At 41.7% G+C, this 16,676-nt stretch overlaps 1 protein-coding gene across 1 annotated transcript in view; it reads right to left on the reverse strand.

Moving 5' to 3' along the window:
• Positions 1-16,676, reverse strand: part of LOC132807602 (myelin transcription factor 1-like protein) — a 300,657-nt gene that overhangs the window by 112,121 nt on the left and 171,860 nt on the right. The window lies entirely within an intron of this gene.

Genomic DNA, 16,676 nt, shown 5'->3' on the forward strand with positions numbered 1-16,676 from the left:
CATAGTAAGTCATGTTTGACAATGCCCTGTGCTCCTGACTAGCACTGTCCCCTGGTCAAGCAACATCTTGGTTTTAAAGTTCATAGTCTTGATTTGAAACCCCCTCACGACCGTACCTCTCCCTATCCCTTTAATCTAGCCCCACAGCCCTCTGAGGTACCTCCACTCCTCTGCTGCTGCTTTTCTGTGTAATTTTTTTTCTAATCACACTACCATTAATGGCCACACTTTCAGTTGCCTAAGCTTCACGTTTTGGAATACCCTCCCTTTCCAAATTTTTACCCAGCTTTCATGCATTAAGATTTTCCTTAAAACCTACCACTTTGACTGAACTTACAGTGGAGGTGTAGAGCTGAAAAGATGTTTTCAAAGGAGCTGCAGTGAATTGCTGTAATGTATCTTCTGGAGGGTGTATACTCTTTCAGGAAGGATTGAATCTTTAAGTTTCCAATCAAACAGATTTTAAGCTGGATGGAATCAAGATTATTGATTACTGTTGGAGCTGCATACATTTAGGCAACTGAAGAATATTTTAGCATACTCATGACGTGTGCCTGGTAAATGATGGACAGGGTTTAGAGAATCAGGAGGTGAATTACTTGCCACACAATTCCCAGCATCTGATCTGTTCCTGTTGCTGCAGTATACATATGATAGGTCAAGTTTAGTTTTTGGTCAATGCTAACTCTAAGGATGTTGACAGTGGGGGATTCAGCAACGGTAATGCCATTGAATGTCAAACAGCAATAATTAGATTCTCTCATGTTATTGCCTGGCAATTGTGTAGAATGAATGTTCCTTGTTACCTATCGGACAGAAACCTGATTCAGGTCTTGTTACATGTGGACATAAACTGCTTCTTTATCTGAAGAGTAGTGAATGAGGTGAACATTGGGCAACTATCCGCAAAAATCGCTGAAAACTCCAGCAAACTCCCACAAAGCTCAAGGTGATTAAGGACAGATACTCAATTTTTGAGATGTTGCAACAAGGATACATATTGGACAGGATACTAGGGATAACTCACAGGTCTTGTTCAAAGTAGGACCAAGGGATATTACGTCACCACATATGCAGGCCGATGAGGCATTTGCTGACCATTAAGTCTGAAAGATGGCAGTACAGCACTCCCTCACCATGCACGTGGGTGCTGGCATTGAGTTTTGCATTTGGGCCTGGAGGGGAACCTGGAGTGGGACCTGGAGGAGGACCTGGAGGGGAGCCTGGAATGGGACCTGGAGGGGGACTTGGAGGGGGACCTGGAGGAGGACCTGGAGGGGGGCCTGGAGGGGGGCCTGGAATGGGAGCTGGAGGGGGGCTGGAGGGGGGCTGGCAGTGGGCATGGAATGAGACCTGGAGGGGGGGCCTGGAGGGAGGCCTGGAGGGTGGCCTGGAGGGGGGGGGGCCTGGAATGTGACCTGGATAAGGGCCTGGAGAAGGACCCGGAGGGGGAACGTGGTGGGGGGCCTGGAGGGGGACCTGGAGGAGGACTTGGAGGGAGGCTTGGAGGGGCGGCCTGGAATGGGGCCTGGAGGGGGGGCCTGGAATGGGACCTGGAGGGGGACCTGGAGTGATGCCTGGAGAGGGGCTTGGAGGAGAACCTGGAGGTCAGCTTGGAGGGGGAGCCTGGAGGGGGCCTGGAGGAGGACCTGGGGGAGGCCTGGAGGGGAACCTGGAGGGGAGCCTGGAACGGGGCCTAGAATGGGACCTGGAGGGGAGGCTGGAATGGGACCTGGAGGGGAGCCTGGAATGGGGCCTAGAATGGGACCTGGAGGGGGATCTGGAAGGGGTCCTGGAGGGGGGCCTGGCAGGTGGTGTGGAATAGGACCTGGAGGGGGGACCTGGTGAGGTGGCCTTGAATGGGACCTGGAGGAGGACCCGGAGGGGGACCTTTTAGGGGGCCTGGAGGGGGGCCTGGAGGGTGGCCTGGAATGGTATCTGGAGGAGATCCTGGAGTGGGGCCTAGAGTGGGGCCTGGATTGGAGCCTGGTGGGGGACTTGGAAGGGGTCCTGGAGGGGTGCCTAGAGGTGGCCTGGAGGGGAACCTGGAGGGGGGACCCTGGAGGGGGACCTGGAGGAGGACCTTGCGGGGGCCTGGAGGAAGACCAGGAGGTCGGCCTGGAGGGGGGGGGGGCCTGGAATGGGGCCTGAGGGGGGCCTGGAGGGGAATCTGAAGGGAGGCCTGGAATGGGACCTGGATGGGGACATGACCTGGAACTTTGTTGAAGTTGAAAGATGCATGCTTGGCTATACTCTGAGTTTAGGGAAGCACAGTGGCTCAATAATTAGCACTGCTGCCCCAGGGATCCAGGTTCAATTCCACCCTTGGCGACTGTCTGCATGGAGTCTGCACGTTCTCCCCGTGTCTGTGTGAGTATTCTCCGGGTTCTCCGGTTTCCTCCCACAGTCTGAACATGTACAGTCTAGGTGGATTAACCATAGGAAATGCAGGATTACAGAAAGAGGGTGGGCCCAGGTAGGATGCTATTTGGAGGGTCAGTGTGGTCTTGATGGGCCGAATGGTCTGCTTCCACGTTGTAGGGATTCTATGATTCTAGTAGTAATATGCCTGACTGACCACAAGATTCCTTTCTGACTGCAAGATATTGGGAGGATTTCCATGTTTTCATTAATAATTGAAAGCAGAAATTCTATTTGAAATGTAAGCTTCCTGAAGCACAAATAATATAGAGGAGGTGCAGGTTTGTCATGTGTAGAGTTTGTGTAAACTGTGTTTACACAGTACAATCAATAACTGCTGTCATCATCACCATTTTTCTTCTTCCATTATTTAATTAACGTCATGCAGGAGGGAGTTGAGATGATGGACAGCCCACTCTATGAATAACCGTGTGCCTGTGTGACCCTAAATGGCTTGGACTTTTCTCAGCAAATCATTTAAGGATCTTGGCTTGATCAATTGAGATCTTCGTACTTTGAGGAAAACATTGACAAATGGTTTACGTGATGAATTAAAGTTCACCCAGATTTGATAAACAATGATGATGACTTTCTGATAATCTGGAATATTTAATACTAACAGATAGCACCATGCATTATTCTGACCACTCTGCTTCACATCTCTCATCTATTCAGTCTGTGATAGTTTCCTATTTTGTCCAGAGTCAAGGATGGAGCCATTCATCCAACAGAACCATCACCCATTTAGAATATGTGAGATATTTTAATCTTACTGCATAGAACAATGCAGTTATTTTTTAAAAAATGAATCAAATGAGTCCCTATTATAACAGAATTGACTTTAATGTAGACACCAATCATTGTTACAGAAAATAGATTTAAAATGCACTGAATGTCAAATTTTCATCTTTTACTAATGCTCAGTGGAATAATTCACACAAATACTTTATGCACACCCAAACTGAGCCTTCAAGGTCAGTCAGTTAGCAGTTAAATTCAATCTTCCCCTCCTCCTATAATTTACAGACCTTTCAAACAAAAACTTGGCTTCACCTAATCACTCCTTGATTTATCTAGTTTTCTCTCCTACTCTTTCAATCCTTATGATGCCCTGTACTATGTCTCTTGCTTCTTCATTACTGCTTCTGGATAAAGTGAAGGCATATATTACGTGAGCAGGTGAGAAAGCTGTCAGAGCTGAAATAAATAAATCTCTTGCTCTTCCTTATCAGTGAAAATGCTTTTAAATAGCTTGATAAATAGTCTGGATAAGTGAGCATAAAAAGACAGAAATTGAAATTAATAGCTTATCTGCTTGCATATATTTAATTAATCTCCATGCATTCTCCAATAGACAAGGGCTGGCAGTCAAGAGCTATTATTTCTCGATTAGAATTCACACTTTTGGCAGCAACAGGATGGCTAGCAAGAAAATTGTCTTGGACTCTAGGGGCTGATAGATGGTTAATTTTCATGTCTTTTTTTTGGTTTAGAATTGGCTTGAAGAGAACTCCTAAAACTGTCAGCATGCTTTGCCCTAATCTCAGTGACCAATGACATAGCTGCCAGTTCAGTTTAATTTAAGGCTCTTGTTATTATTTCAAGCCACACCACCGTCATTAGGAGCATTGTTTTTGACAAGGTAACACAGAAATGCTTCAGGTATGTTTGATCCCAAATTAGCTTCCTGCCTTTCTTTATTAATAGAAATTTCAAAATGATGGCTGGTTGCTTACAGTTCATTGTCAGGTTAAATAGAATTCATTTTGCCTTTTATTCAGTACTAAGTGCACAATAAAAGCATAACATAATTCACATGAAAGCATTTACATCAATAAGAAAATGTGCACTTATGGTATCAGTGACATACCCTAAGTGGAGCTGTTATCATTAAGTGAAAGAAGGCATGGTCCTCCTACTGTGTATCGTCTAGAGCTTTCCAAATGAGAAGAAGCTAGTGCAGAAATCTAGAGACAAAGAGATCCCTTCATAGCTGGGAGGCTTAGTTCATGAAAAGCAGCAGAATAGACAATAGGTGCAGGAGTAGGCCATTCTGCCCTTCGAGCCTGCACCATCATTCATTATGATCATGGCTGATCATCCTCAATCAGTATCCTGTTCCTGCCTTATCTCCAGAACCCTTGATTCCACTATCCTTGAGAGCTCTATCCAACTCTTTCTTAAACAAATCCAGAGACTGGGCCTCCACTGCCTTCTGGGGCAGAGCATTCCACACACCTACCACTCTCTGGGTGAAGAAGTTTCTCCTCATCTCTGTCCTAAATGGCCTACTCCTTATTTTTAAGCTGTTTCCTCTAGTTCAGAATATGTTTACGAGAAGTAATAATGAAAAAGGGTCAACAAAAATGGGGATGGAGTTTTGATCCTGGACTTGATTATTGGTATTCTACATTCAAATTAAACTGTGAGAACAGCAAACTTATGCAACATTTTATTTCTTTTATTAAAGGAAAGTGAGGCAAGTGCAGTTGGTTTCCTTATTTATGGAATTATTTCATATTTTGAAAAATAAATCAAAAATATTCAAGATGGACCATCGTCAATACAGAGTCATGTATTGAAACCATTGCAGGCATCTATGCAATGGTGTTGTGACATCATCATTATTGTAGGATATTTTCTCAAGCAAAATATTTTGTCATGAACTATGTAACAAATTATGAAAGGATGAATGGGAACTTTTCTAATTGTCAATCAGGTGTAATCTGGTGTGATATTATGCAATAGGCATCTTAAAGTTCTAGTCCTGACTCCTATTCAATGCTAAGTTTGTTGCTTTCAGCCATAGCAATACATTTGAGTAAAAAAAACACCAAAACATAGTTAAGGCAAGTTATTCAGCTTCATCTGCATTTTTCTTTGATATCTGTTGTCCTATGCCCAGACTAAAATTAGATTTTTTTTCTAATAGATTTATATAAAAGTCTTAAGTAGTCACAGTCCAACACTGTTTAATACTTATTATCTCTATTAATATAAAAGGGAATCATATTTGTCTTCCTATAGCCATTGTTTATGTATTGGGCCCTATAGAGCAGATGTAAAAGATTTTTTAACACTATTCATAGGACAGAGTAGTTCTAAAGAAGGAAAGTACTGATATGTTTGAGGTTTCTGTGATTATTGGCGACCAGAGTGAAGGGAGGACATAATAGTCAGTATAAATATTGGCATCACGTTGCAAGATTCCTTCGTTTCTATTTAGAGTATTTTTTAATATGGTTAAGCCCATCCTTTTTAGTTTTTCTTTCCTGTTTGATCTTCTTATATGTTTAATTAACATTACATACCACTTGAACATCTAATCCCAAATAGCTCCAAAGTCTGCCTCCTTTTCCATTATCTTTAACAAATACCTTGTTTCATATTGCTCTAGTAGCTGATCAAGTGATCAAAATGGTTAAAATGCAGCAAGTCACTGTGCAGCTGTGGGATTAGTAAAGCTATGGCTTTATTCCCAAGTTGGAAACTAATGTTTATGTGTAATGCTATCCAGGCCACCGTGGAGCATTACAGACTTCTTGGTTTGGCATTTCCAATGTGGTAGCAACAACACAGTAACATGTGCTAATAAGGGCATCTCTTTTTCCATGTCCACGGCATCTTGTGGAATTCAATGAAGACTACTAACATTCCAAATGACCTCACGTTATTAAGGTATGAAATTACAATTGCTGGGTGTCAGCAGCAGGGAAGGTGTGTGTGTGTGTTTGTGTGTATGTGTGTTTGCTGCCTTCACCCTGTATTCTGAGCATTGCTTAAGAGTCTCCAACCCAAACTATGTGAAATCTGAACAGGTCAAATTCCCATTTATCCGATATGGAAAATAGGGAATGTCCAGAAAGAAAGTATAGGCCAGCCATATGCTGTGGTAAGGCTACAGAATGAATTAACAACAGATAATATATGCATGGAGGACATGTTTCCAACTGACCAGTCATGGCAAACTAAGCAAACAAAGTTAATTATTTTGTTATCATGTGTCCACTCATTCTATCAGCCTGATATGTCCTTTAGAAGTCTATCACTGTTCACTTTTCAAGTTTTGTGTCATCTGGAATGTTTGAAATTCTTCCCTTTGCATCCAAATCCAAGTCATTAACGTATAGACTGTGACCTCTCCAGTCTGAAACACTTGGGACCAAGGTAACTCTGAATTTTGGAAGAACATCTGAATATCTAACCAAAGTGTGTGAATCAGAAATAAATACGTACTAGAGACATAAAACAGTGATAAAACATGATATGGCATTAATAATATTGGTTTTATTTATCTAAATAATGTAACTAGCAAATTTCCTGCCCTAAAATGAGGCTGGGGAAACTGGAAAAACCAAGCAGTAAAGAATTGGCATCAATGAGTGTCACAGGTTCAGAAAACTAGGATTAAATAACACTAAGAATAACTTTTTTTCATGGAAGAGTAGGCAATGTGCTGCTGGTGCGAAAGGCTTTATTTTTAATTTTAATTTCCATCTAATTAGCTAACTTTTCTTCTTGTCATCCATCTTCGCTCTCACTCGTTCAATCAATCTTATTTCACTGAAATAGTCAAAAATCATTACTCTCATCTTTAATCAAAGCAGGACCAGTAGAATAGACAATGGAGGCCATTGCGTTCACCATTTCTGCATCACCGTACATGGTGTGTCTGAAAGTTCTGTGGATTTGCTCAAAACAATTGCCACACTGTGCCACCATGTGGGCGGCACGGTGGCACAGTGGTTAGCACTGCTGCCTCACAGCGCCAGACACCTGTGTTCAGTTCCTGACTCAGGGGACTGACTGTGTGGAGTTTGCACATTCTTCCCGTGCTCCAGTTTCCTCTCACAGTCCAAAGAGGTGCAGGTCAGGTGAATTGGCCATGCTAAATTGCCCGTAGTGTTAGGTAAAGGGGTAAATGTAGGGGAATGGGTGGGTTGTGCTTCGGTGGGTCGGTGTGGACTTGTTGGGCTGAAGGGCCTGTTTCCACACTGTAAGCAATCTAATCTAATTTCAAACAACTGGCATTTCCAAATTTCAGACTGGAGAGGTCATAATGTATCATCAAAAATCATCATCCAAAGTTCTGCGAATCCCAATATAAACCTTCCTCCAGGATGAAAAAATGACCATTTACCACTGCTCTCTGTTCCTTCCCTGTCAGCCGACTTCAAACCCATGCCATCACAATCTATTCTATTGGCTTCATCTTTGTTTGTAAGATTATCATGTGGCACTTTATCAAAAACCTTTGGGAATCCATATATGTATGTCAACTGCACTGTCCTCATCAACCTGCCCTGTTATCTGAGTGAAAAATCCAAATTGGTTAGTTAAATATCTTTGGCCTTGATTAAATCCAAGCTGACTTTTCTTAGTTAATCTACACTGTCCAAACGACTATTATTTTTGGCTTGGATTATCAACCTATCGACCACAGAGGTTAAACTGACTGGTCTGTAGTTGATAGGTTTATCCTGAAAACCCTTTTTGAACAAGGGTGTCAATGTTTACAATTCTCCAATCCTCTGTTATTACCTTGGCATCTCAGGAAAAGTGAGAGAATGTGGCCAATATTTCCACAATTTCAATCATCACTTTTCTCAGTGTACTCAGATATATCCCAGCTGATCATGGGGACTTATTAACTTTAAGTAGGGTCTGCATTTCAAATATCAATTATGAGTCAAACTAGTATTTCAACTCCCTCCTCTTTATCAATGTCTTTCAGCATCTTCTTCCATACTAAAACAGATGCAAAGTATTCAATTAGCATATCAGCAATTGCCTCTGCTTTTATTTCCTCATGAGCTCCACCTCTTTTCTCACTACCATTTTTCTAATTATATGCATATCAAACTCTGCATTACATAATCTGATCCAGTCCTTGTCAGGCAGGTTACAAAGTTCACAATGTTAACTCTACTGCTTTCAGCAAATAAAAAAGGCTCACAGATCCACGTCAGGAGAAGGTTCACACTACTGAGCTCAGAGGGACACAAAGTTCATATCCCCAACTTCACCAAATGAGCAACATCCAGATAACATTCAGCACTCACACTCCCAAGTTCTGACAATGTTCAGGACTCATATAAAAGCTCATCTGGTTCACTAATGCCCTTTAGGGAAGGAAATCTGACAATCTCACCTGGTCTGGGCAAGGTGTGACTCCAGTTAAACTATAAATGCTCTCCAAAATGGCCCAGTGAGTTAATTAGTTCAAGCGCAATTAGAATGGCAACAAATGTTGACTTTGCCAATGACACTTACATCCCATATAATGAATAAAAAGCAACTCTTGAGGTCAAATAATATGCAGCACTCATGCTCCTGAGCTCAGAGGACGAGTTACTCACACTGCTGATTCCAAGGACAACTAGATTAACATTCCTGGGTTTGGTGCACTCACAAGTTCACATTTTGCAAATAAGCAGGAATCAGCTCCTGATCTCAGAGACCACACAGCACTTATATTACGGATTATAGAGATCACACTATGTTCACATTTCTGCATTCAGTGAGGCATAAAAGCAGCGAGGTACCTCTGAGGCTCTATTAGGCTCTGGTCAGACCTCATTTGGAGTATTGTATGCAGTTTTGGAGCCTATATCTCAGGAAGAATGTACTGGCCTTGGAGTTTGTTCAGAGGCAGTTCATGAGAATGGCCCCAGGAATGAAACACATAACATATGAGGAACGTTTGAGGACTCTGGGTCTACACTCATTGGAGTTTAGAAGGATGAGGGGAGATCTAATTGAAACATACAGAACACTCAATGGCTTGGACAGTGTAGATGTTGGGAAGATGTTTCCATTGATAAGAGAGACTAGGACCCGAGGTCACAGTCTTAGAGTAAATGGAAAAACTGTTAGAACAGGGGCAAGGAGAAACCTCTTCAGTCAGAGAGTGGTGACTCTATGGAATTCATTGCCACAGAAGGCTGTGGAAGTGAGGTCATTGAGTATATTTAAGACTAGATAAATAGGTTCTTGAGGATCAAGGGGATCAAGGGTTACGGGGAGAAAGTGGAAGATTGGGGTTGTGAAACTTATCAGCCATGATTGAATGGCAGAGCAGACTCGATGGGCTGAATGGTCAAATTTCTACTTCTATGTCTTAGGGTCTTATATTTAATTCAAGGAGAGAGGGTGAGAGTGGAGTCATTCCATGTGACATATCTACCATGCACTGAGAATAGCATCACCAGTGGCCTAGCACATGAGCAGGGTGACATGAAGAGTTGATGGAGAACCAGACATTTCCTCATTTAACATTAGTCATGCTGCCAAACTCAATGCTCTGGATGAGATCAGTGATAACTAATGGAGCACTTTTGGCTAGATTAGATTAATTACAGAGTGGAAACAGGCCCTTCAGCCCAACAAGTCCACACCGACGCACAACCCACCCATACCCCTGACCTAACACTACGGGCAATTTAGCATGGCCAATTCACCTGACCTGCACATCTTTGCACATGTTTGGGTCACACATTATTAACAAGTTTATTGGAAAATAAGTACGTGGATAGCCTGTCACCTTTTGCAATATGAATTGAGTCAGGAGATACCTTGGCATCTGAATTTTACAACATTCCATCATACACATTTGGAAGTGGAGTAGAGGCTTCTCCTGTCTACTCTGCCATTTGGTAAAATCATGCCTGGTCTGATCGTGGCTTTTCCTTTCAATCTCTTCTCAGTCAGAATTTGGCTAACTTAGTCTTTGAAAATATTCAACAAGCCAGCCACTACTAATCTCTGAAGAACAGTATTCCTAAATCTAAAATAATAGCGCCATAGAAATTGTATATCAATTTTCTATTCTTCCTGCCAAAGAGAACACGTTTGCACTTACCTATGTTATACTCCATCTGCAAATTTTTTGTCCACTTGCTATTCATATTCATATCTTTGCAGACTCCTTATGCCCTCTTCCCAGTTTAATTTCCTTCCTATCATTGTGCCATCGGCATACTTAGCAATCATATCAAATGAGATTGTAAATAATTGAAGTGCCAGCATTGTTCCCTATGAGTCTTCATTGGTTATCAGAGATACATATGAATTTTATTTGCTTGTTTTCAAATTGGGTCTCACACCATGAACAGAGTGGTGACCCGAACATGGCTCAGAGTCCAATTTTCAATGAAGTTCCAACAGTCACCATTTTCAGAGGTAACTTACAACTTGAGAATTTTAGTGCCCCTCCCATTCATAGGCCTGACTGTCACTTGAGGAATGAGCTTTGCCTTTTCTGTCCAATATTTCTGAGTCATCTAGCCAAAGTTAATACACTTATTCATTTTTGCAGGGTCAGGATAGGACGGAGCACTCCTTGAGATTACACACAAAAGAACCCCCAGCACTTTCTGCTCATTCTTTTCATCCGTACAAATGAACCTAACTCTTGTCTATTATTTTTCTGGGCCATACTGGTCTCTGGATCATCAACTATTGTATCAGTAGGCTCCCAGAACAAACATTTTCTCATCCATCGCTTGGTGCAGATATGGTCTTGAGGAGCAACCCTTAAAATAGGCCAGATTTACTGTTGGCATTACCGACCAACCCGCTGGCACACTGCACTCAATGAACAAGAACTAATGTGCAGCCACTCTTGTAAGAAACTGAAGTGCAACTATGAATTTGTGCCGAGCAAGATTCCGTCAAGAACTGTGACATCAGATAATCGGACTTTGATTTTGGGAAACTGTGAGAACTCCACTGCTTTTCCTTAAAAAGTGTCATGGAGCAATGTATAGGAGGCCTTGATTTAATGACTCACCTGCAATACAACAGCTCAGACCATGTAGCACAACCACAATATTGCAGTGAAGTGTCAGCACAGATGACATGCTCACATTTCCAAACTGGCTCCCAGTTCAAGATAAGAATTCAATCCCTGGACATTTTCAGTTTTATATGGACCATCATACTTATGATAGGCGCATGAATAGTATCAGAATTACAATACATATATCCCCAAGGGAATAAGAAAATATATGTGACTTCTTCTGCTGTTGATGGTTTGGTTTGCAAGTAAGAGATGGATCTGTAGCTGCATCAGCTACAGCTCAGTTTGTCGCGCTCTCCCTGAGTCAGGAGGTCATGACTTCAAATTCCATTCCAAAGTCTTGAACCTCTAGCATATGATCCAATTGCATGATTTCAAAGAATATGTTATTCCTATATTGTTGTTTGTATGCAAATTGGCTGCTGTGTTCCTCTATATGAAAGTTACCACACTTCAAAAGTACTTGACTGTAAAGCCTTTTGGGACATCCTGAAAGGCGCTATATAAATACAAGTTTGTCGTTCTTTTATAGTATGACAGCTCACATCACACTGGACAGATTTAGGAATCTTGGGAGAAATAGGTTCCTGAAACTTAATAGTAAAAAGTAATCACTATGGTCATCCGACCCCCCCCAGAGCATCCTTACTCTCCTGTTAGTCTAGGTGTCATTGAGCAATGATAGCCTTGTGTGGAAGTCTCAGATACTGGTCTCTGGATCATCAACTATTGTATCAGTAGGCTCCCAGAACAAACATTTTCTCATCCATTGCTTGGATCGGATATGGTCTTGAGGAGCAACCCTTAAAATAGGCCAGATTTACAGTTGGCATTATCGACCAACCCGCTGGCACACTGCACTCAATGAGCAAGAACTAACGCAATGACCTCACTCGCTAAGACAGTTTGCAGAGCTAAGAGATTTCTCTCTAGCCATTTGATTGACAGTAAAGCCCAACATTTGCAGTTAGTTGACAGTTAAAAAAAAATCATGAATTCCTTCTAAACTATGTCTGAAAAATTTGGCTAGTGTTTCAAGTCTCTTTTCCAGTGTGCAAGAGCTTACTTAAATGACAGGAAAATTCAGAAGCCATGTATGAAACCTGTTCTGTCAAACTTCTTTTGCACACGTTTTACAAAACGAGAAAGCCCCCTCACGATACTGATTGATAAAACACATGCCTTGCAGTTTCCTTCTGTTATTGAATCTTCTACCTTCCCTGAGCCAAGTTCAGTGACAGCAGAGACACTTAAGTAGGTTGAAGAATGGTGACTGGGAACTCCACCAGCTTCTTGCCTCCACCTCAACTGAGTCCCTGGTTGGGAGCCCCTTGAACAGCAATACATGTCTGCTAAAGAGCTATGTACCCTGGCTCTATGGGGTGTAAAGTGGATGGGTGGAGGTGGGGGAGGGTTGAGGGGGAGCTTGCTATGAGAAGCACAGCATGCTAACCTGTGCTTGCAGGGTCACAAGGTTGGTCCCTTATTCCAAATGCATTTAGTCACTCATCAAGTGTCCAATCTTCCAGCAATGAGGCGATGCAGTGTTCTTACTGACTGTCCGGCTAACAGCTAAGGTCCCATTGCCCCCTAAGATTCCAGCTTATCCATCTCTTTTATTCTGTCTTTTCACTTATTTCCCTGCCTGTGTGTCAAAGGTTTATAAAGGTATTTCTTCTTGAAGAACTAGATTTGCCTTTTTTCTACTTTTATTTATATTTCCAGTTTGTTCACCCTTTGATTTCCTTGAGCTTCAATGAGATATCTAGTTTTCTCCACGGCCTATGGGTGTTTGTGAACCTCTTAGTCCAGTTAGCTATTCCTGTGTTCATGGTTGTTCCCATGATCTAGGACGGAAAGGTTATAACGAAGGAAAATCAAAAACAAAAGGGAAATCCAAACAGGCTGAGGTTATTTTTTGTAGAAAAGAGAAGGCTGAGACATGACTTGCTGAGATCTTACAAGAGAAAGGAAGATTTGATGGGGTAGTTCTACAGAAATTACTTTTACTTGTAGGGAATTCAGAACTTAAGGCCATAAATGTCAAGAGGAAGAAGAAGGCTTACGTTAGGATGAGATGTGAAGGCTCAGTCAGGGTGATTGAGAGTTACAAGGTAGCCAGGAAAGACCAAAGAGGGAGCTAAAATGAACGGGGAGAGGACATGAGAAGTTGTTGGTTGATAGGATCAGAGAAAACCCTAAAGCTTTATATAGGTATTATAATAAAAGAATGACTAGGGTAAGATGAGGGCTAATCAAGGACAGTAATTGGAAGTTGTGTGCGGATTCAGAGGTTATTGGGGAAGCGCTAAATGAATATTTTGTTAGCATTCACACTGGAAGAAGACAATGTTGTCAAGAAGAACACTGAGATACAGGCTACTAGACTAGATGGGATTGAGATTCACAAGAGGAGGTGTTAGAAATTCTGGAAAGTGTGAAAATAGATAAGTCCCCTGTACCAGATGGGATTTATCCAACTGTTCACTGGGAGGCCAGTGAGGAGATTGCTGAGCTTTTGGCTTTGATATTTATGTCATCATTGTCTACAGGAATAGTGCTAGAAGACTGGAGGATAGCAAATGTTGTTCCCATGTTCAAGAAGGGGAGTAGAGACCAGTGTTGGAAAAGGTTATAAGATATAGGATTTATAATCATCTAGGAAGGAATATGTTGATTAGGGATAGTCAACAGGGTTTTGTGAAGGGTAGTTTGTGCCTCACAAACCTTATTGAGTTCTTTGAGAAGGTGACCAAACAGGTGGATGTGGGTAAAGCTGTTAATGTGCTGTATATAGATTTCATTAAGGTGTTTGATAAGGTTCCCCATGGTAGGCTACTGCACAAAATACGGAGGCATGGAATTGAGGGTGATTTAGCAGTTTGGCTAGCTGAAAGAAGACAGAGGGTGATGATTGATGGGAAATGTTCATCCTGGAGTTCAGTTACTAATGGTGTACCACAAGGATTTATTTTGGGTCATCTGCTGTTTGTCATTTTTGTAACGACCTGGATGAGGGCGTAGAAGGATGGGTTAGTAAATTTGTGGACAGCATTAAGGTCAGTACAGTTGTGGATAGTGCCGAAGGATGATGTAGGTTACAGAGGGACATAGATAAGCCGCAGAGCTGGGCTAAGAGGTGGCAAATGGAGTTTGATGCAGAAAAGTGTGAGGTGATTCCCTTTGGAAGGAGAAACAGGAATGCAGAGTACTGGGCAAATGGTAAGATTCTCGGTAGTGTAGATGAGCAGAGACATCTCGGTGTCCATGTACATAGATCCCTTAAAATTGCCACCCAGATTGATCAGGCTGTTAAGAATGCATTTGGTGTGTTAATATTTATTAGTAGAGGGATCGGGCTTCGGAATCATGAGGTCATGCTGCAGCTGTACAAAACTTTGGTGCGGCCACATTTGGAATATTGTGTGCAGTTTTGGTCACCGCATTGTAGGAAGGATGTAGAAGCTTTAGAAAAAGTTTGGAGGAGTTTTACTAGGACATTGCATGGTATGCAGGGAAGATCTTACAAGGAAAGATTAAGAGACTTGATGCTGTTTTCATTAGAGAGAAGAAGGTTAAGAGGTGACTTAATTGAGACAATCAGAGGGTTAGATTGGGTGGACAGTGAGATTCTTTTTCCTTGGATGGTGATGGCTAGCATGAGGGGACATAGTTTTAAATTGAGGGGTGATAGATATAGGATAGATGTCAGAGGTAGTTTCTTTACTCAGAGACTAGTAGGGGCATGGAATGCACTGCCTGGAACAGTTGTAGACTCAACAACTTTACGGGCATTTAAATGGTCATTGGATCGGCATATGGATGAGAATGGAATAGTGTAGGTTAGCTTGGATTCAAACTGGTTTCACAGAGGGGCGCAACATCGAGGGCCGAAGGGCCTGTGCTGCACTGTAATGTTCTATGTTCTATAAAAATACAGTAGTCTCTCTTTTTCCATCTCTCTTCTCTTGGTACCAAACTTTAAAAGGACATTAGTGACCATGGATTTCCAGATGATTGTTCTATGGTTGTGCTTTGCAATGTATTGCAGTCATGTTCTATCAGACAAAGAAGGTCTTCCACACTTACTATCTGCCATCGGGCATCTGATGGTTAACCTGTCTGGCCACATTATGAGTGCACCTTTTATGTTTAAATACTTAAATGGGACTTGAACACAGAGCTTTCTGGTCCAGAGGTAAAAATTGTGTCACAAGAACTCTTCCCGTATTAGCCACAACTAAATCCAAATGGTAATTCAGGAGAATCGTTACCCATAAAGTGGCAAGAAAGTGGACTTGCTACCACAAGAAGTAGTCAAGGTAAATAGCAAGGATACATTTTAAAGGAGCTGAAGAAAGGAATAGGATGATGCACTTCCAGGATTACATCAAGAGGGTGGATGGAGGCTCCTGCTGTACATAAACAACAGGATATACCCAAATGGACGAAATGATCTGTTTCCATTCAGGAGATGCAATGTAACTCGATATGCCAGCGGGTTACTAACTGCATCTGAGCTTCTTGCCTTTTATTTAAACCACATCCTTGTAGTTCAGAGAGAAGGTGAATAGTAAAAATGTTGTTCCCATGATCTAGGACTGAAAGGTTATAACGAAGGAAAATCAAAAACAAAGGGAAAGCCAAACATACTGTAGAAAAGAAAAGGCTGAGACATGAATTGCTAAGATCTTAAAGAGAAAGGGAGATTTGATGGGATATTTCTACAGAAATTACTTTCACTTGGGAATTCAGAACTTAAGGCTATAAACGTCAAGAGGAAGAAGAAGGCTTATGCTAGGATGAGATGTGAAGGCTCAGTTAGGGCGATTGAGAGTTAAAGGTTTCCTTTGTTTCCCCCTCACCATAACATTATCACCAATGCACACACATTGTCTAAAATGTGCCAACTACATTTAGGTGTATTGTCGAGATGCATCACATGATCCACAACAATTATGATAATCATTGTGATGTAGTATTATAATATGTTGAGTGACACACTGTCAACTCAGGCATCTTTTCTTATAAAATTAGTTTCTGATAACTCAAAATGGTCTATTTGATTCCAATGAAAATGTTGAACAAAACACAGGCCAGGAGTCTGGGGAGAACCCTCCACTTCTTCAGCATAGTGCTGTGTGATCCTCTAATGTTCCTAGATAAGTTGAACAGAACTTCAGTTTAACATTCTTATGAAACTGGCACTTGCAAGCTCTTATAGACCAGATGTTCCTCAATGCAATCTATTTCTGCTTATCTTGTTATGATCCACATACAGCCCAATAGAGTTTTGTAAAGAAATTGTACTGAAATGATGACATGAGAAGACTCATATTTTAAAGAGTTTCTCTAACAAAACAGACTGAACTTTTTTTTTGCGCAACCAATGCTTTAGACTGCAGAACAGAATATTCTCTTATTTTTAACACAATTAAGTTCCCACTTAGGGAAG

The sequence above is a fragment of the Hemiscyllium ocellatum genome, chromosome 3, assembly GCF_020745735.1.
Source record: "Hemiscyllium ocellatum isolate sHemOce1 chromosome 3, sHemOce1.pat.X.cur, whole genome shotgun sequence".
NCBI classification, from domain to species: domain Eukaryota; kingdom Metazoa; phylum Chordata; class Chondrichthyes; order Orectolobiformes; family Hemiscylliidae; genus Hemiscyllium; species Hemiscyllium ocellatum.